This window comes from Nicotiana tabacum, chromosome 18, assembly GCF_000715075.1.
Source record: "Nicotiana tabacum cultivar K326 chromosome 18, ASM71507v2, whole genome shotgun sequence".
Classification (NCBI taxonomy): domain Eukaryota; kingdom Viridiplantae; phylum Streptophyta; class Magnoliopsida; order Solanales; family Solanaceae; genus Nicotiana; species Nicotiana tabacum.
The window spans coordinates 1,573,951-1,578,211 of NC_134097.1; the positions used below are offsets into that span (position 1 = coordinate 1,573,951).

General features: G+C 40.8%; 1 non-coding gene across 1 annotated transcript; it reads left to right on the top strand.

The window, feature by feature from the left end:
• The first annotated feature begins 759 nt into the window (after positions 1 to 759).
• Positions 760 to 864, top strand: LOC142173136 (small nucleolar RNA R71). The gene has a single exon (XR_012702568.1). It is a non-coding gene; the product is annotated as a small nucleolar RNA R71 (small nucleolar RNA).
• Positions 865 to 4,261: the final 3,397 nt, after the last annotated feature.

Genomic DNA, 4,261 nt, shown 5'->3' on the forward strand with positions numbered 1-4,261 from the left:
TCAATGCCTCTCATAGACACTTTGTGACCCAACACGATGCCTTCCTGCACCATAAAATGGCACTTTTTCCAATTCAATACCAGATTTATTTCTTCACAACGGGCCAACAACTTGCTCAAATTCTTCAAACAATCATCATAAGAAGACCCAAAGACTGAAAAATCATCCATAAAACTTCCACAAATGTTTCTACCATATCTGTGAAAATAGCCATCATGCATCTCTGTATAGTAGTTGGTGCATTACAAAGACCAAACGACATTCACTTGAAGGCGAAAGTTCCATAAGGACAAGTAAAAGTGGTCTTCTCATGATCCTCTGGGCATATGACAGTCTGATTGTATCCCGAATAACCATCAAGGAAACAATAAAGCAGATAGACCCTGGATTAACTGGGCATAAGTCGCTCATGTGACCCTCTCCACATACTTCATAAAACACTTGAACCTGCTGCACTGGTTGATCTTGTTTCTTGTTAATAACCATGGTCATCTGATTGACTTGGTTGGTCAGTGTAGAAATCTGCGCTAATAATGCCGACACGACATCTAACTCGAAAACCCCTGTAGATTTTTGTACCGTGTGTCTGCCCATTTCTCCTTTCCAATACGGATTGCTTTTGGAGAATTTTTTCAATAATGCATATATCTCGTCAAAGCTTTTCTCCAACACTTGACCTCCAGCTGCAACATCTACCATATTTTTTGTTTCAGAATGGAACCCTTCTATGAAAGTGTGAGCTAATACTTCGTTTTTCTGATTGTGATGAGGACAATTTCCGAGTAGCCCCTTGAACCTCTCCCAAGTTGAGTATAAAGATTCTCCCGCTTTCTGTTTGAAGGCGACTATCTCACTTCTGATCTTTGCAGTTTTGCATGAAGGGAAGAACCTTGCCGAAAATTTCCTGGCCAAATCATTCCATGATGTATTAGAATTAGATGGTTTTGCCTTCAGCCATCCCTTTGCTACGCCCAACAGAGAGAATGGAAAAAGTGTGAGCCTTACATAGTTTGGAGTGACCCCGTTAGTGGTATAAGTATCACTAATTTACAAGAAATCCAGGATATGCTGTTGTGGTTCCTCGTGTGGAAGACCCTTAAACTGCCCATTCACATGAAGTAGCTGGATCATGCTCTGTTTCAGTTCAAAGTGCCCAGTGATCCTGGGTTTCACAATGCTGGAGGTGACATTAGCAATGCTGGGCATTGCCACCTCCTGAACAACCATATGTTCATCTGCCATGTTCACATGAAATTGAACAAGTGCCTGAATATTATTCGCGTTCCTTGCTTCCCTCAACCTCCTATGAAATGTTCTCTCAGGTTCAGGGTCAAAGCCTTGAATTCGGTCCTGGTTCCTGACCCTACGCATTCAATAAAAGTTCCCGAGATCAGAGCAACAATAAAGTAACGTTAGACTTGACGAAATAAACAATGAAAGTAGAAACTAGAAAGTAGTCAATATTCAAGTCCCCGGTAACGACGTCAAAAACTTGTCACTCTCAAATGCACACGCAAGTATACGTGGTTGTACAAGTAATAAAATGATAAGTCGAGTGTCGAACCCACATAGACTTGCATCAACTACCCACTAAATTCACCAAGACTGTTATTCAGTCAAGCCAAATTCAAGTTCAAGAATGTGATTACACTAAACTATAATTCTAAGTAGTAACTAAATTATCAAATAGCAAAATAATTATGGTGTATTCAGTAGAGACAAATATTCCAGGGTTGTGATCGATTTACCAATTATATTGCGTTCTAGTTAACTCTCTCTTTCATAGAATTCACTCATGGTTGCTAATTAATCGATAATTGCTCTCATAGCTTTCTCCCGAAGTATTACTCCCCTATTCAAAATAGATTAATGCATATATTCCTATGGAATCAATATATTAAGAACGCATTAAGATTACGATATTTAATTAAGCCCGGTGACTCGGTATATTCCTATCCTAACCACAAATCTGCCCCCTAAGAGTTAAGATCATTCTCTCTTCAATTCTTCTCTAATCTAAACATGGCTTTCTCAAGCATAACATAGATAGTAAATAGAACCTAATTTCTGGCCAGAAAATTAAGCAATTAATCAAATAATTGAAGAAATAATCATATATTAGTGAATTGTAATCAAGGTTAAGTCAACGTTAAACAACAATATTCATGGCTAAATCACAACCCCAGAACTATGGGTTTTAGCCACTCATGATAATAGCAAACAATTTCATAAGTGTTGGATAATTGAAAATACTAAGAAAAGATGAAGAAAACTGAGATCTCTTCACTCCTGAATGTTTCTCGTGTGTCTTCTTCTTCAAAGTGGCGTCTCTCCTCTAAAAATAAGCTTAGTCTTGCTTTTATACGTGTTGGGTAGGTCTAGGGCTGAAATAACCTTGTCCCAGGCGAAATTAGATAAAATCACGTCACCGGCACCCAGCCCGGCGCCAGACGCCCAGCAGGGTGCTAACAAATTGCCAACACCGCATCTGGCGACACAGGTAGCGTGGGGCGCTACTTGTGGCATTGAAATTGACATTTTTGCTTTTCTCGTCCGTTTTGGCTCTGATTTCGCACCTTTTGCCCCCAATTGCTCCAGGATCATTCCTATACATCACAACACATTTTACATCCTAAATTCATGAAACAAGAGTAAAACATGAGGCGATATACATATAAATATATACACTTTAAGGTAAACATCACTCCACTATGTCCTTTTACATTCTCCTCCACTAGTAGTGCTGCATCAAGTCCTGATACATCTTTGCGGCACCCGGATGAATGGATTACCGCGAGATGTGAGCCTCCTGGAGAATCAACTCAAACAAACTATCTACATTGGGTACACATAGCCTTCCCTGCATCCTCAATGCACCATCATCCCCAATAGTGACCTCTTTAGCATCACCATGCTGAACCATGTACTTAAGGACAAGCATATGTGGGTCATCATACTGACGCTCCCTGATACGATCATAAAGTAAAGACCGAGAGACCACACAAGCCAATACTCAACTTGGCTCAGAAATATCCAATCTCATAAACTAGCTGGCTAAGGCCTGAACATCCAACGCTAATGGCCTCTCTACTGCTGGTAGATATGCTAAACTCCCCAAACTCTCTGCCTGATGACTCAAAGCATCGGTCACCACATTGGCCTTCCCCGGATGGTACAAAATGGTGATATAATAGTTCTTAAGTAGCTCGAACCACCTCCGCTGATGCAAAGTTAATATCCTTTTGCTTGAACAGATGCTGCAAACTCCGATGATCGGTGTAAATCTCATAAGGGAAACCGTACAAATAGTGCCGCCAAATCTTCAAGGCATGAATAATAGTTGCTAACTCAAGGTCGTGGATAAGATAGTTCTTTTCATGCACCTTCTGCTGTCTGGACATGTAGGCAATAACCCTAGTGTCTTGTATCAGCACCAAACTGAGACCAATCCGCGATGCATCATAATATATAGTATAAGACCCAGAACCTGTAGGAAATACCAATACTGGGATGTAGTCAAAGCTGTCTTGAGCTTCTAAAATCTCTCCTCACACTCCTCTGTCCATCTAAATGGAGCACCCTTCTGGGTCAGCCGGGTCATAGGTGCTATAATAGATGTGAATCCCTCTACAAAACGATGGTAATACCTCGCCAAACCAAGAAAACTCTGGATCTCCGTAGCTGATGACAGTCTAGGCCAACTCTACATTGCTTCCACCTTCTTCGGATCCACCTTGATCCCATCGCTCGATACTACATGACCCAAGAATGCCACTGAGTGTAGCCAAAACTCACACTTTGAAATTTTTGCATATAACCTCTTTTCTTTCAAGGTCTGAAGCACAGTCCTCAGGTGCTGCTCATGATCCTCCCGAGTACGGGAGTACACCAAAATGTCGTCAATAAACACAATGATAAAAGTGTCAAGATAAGGATGGAACACATTGTGCATCAAGTGCATAAAAGCTGATGGGGCATTGGTCAGCCCAAATGACATCACAAGGAACTCGTAGTGGCCATACCGAGTCCTAAAAGCGGTCTTCGGGATATCTAGCTCCTGAATCTTCAACTGATGATAGCCGAAACATAAATCAATCTTGGAAAACACTCTATCACTCTATAGCTGTTCAAATAAATTATCAATACGAGGCAATGGATACCTGTTCTTCACTATAACTTTGTTTAGCTAACGATAATCAATGCACATACGCATAGAACCATCCTTTTTCTTCACAAATAAAATAAGTGCTCCCCAAGGTGT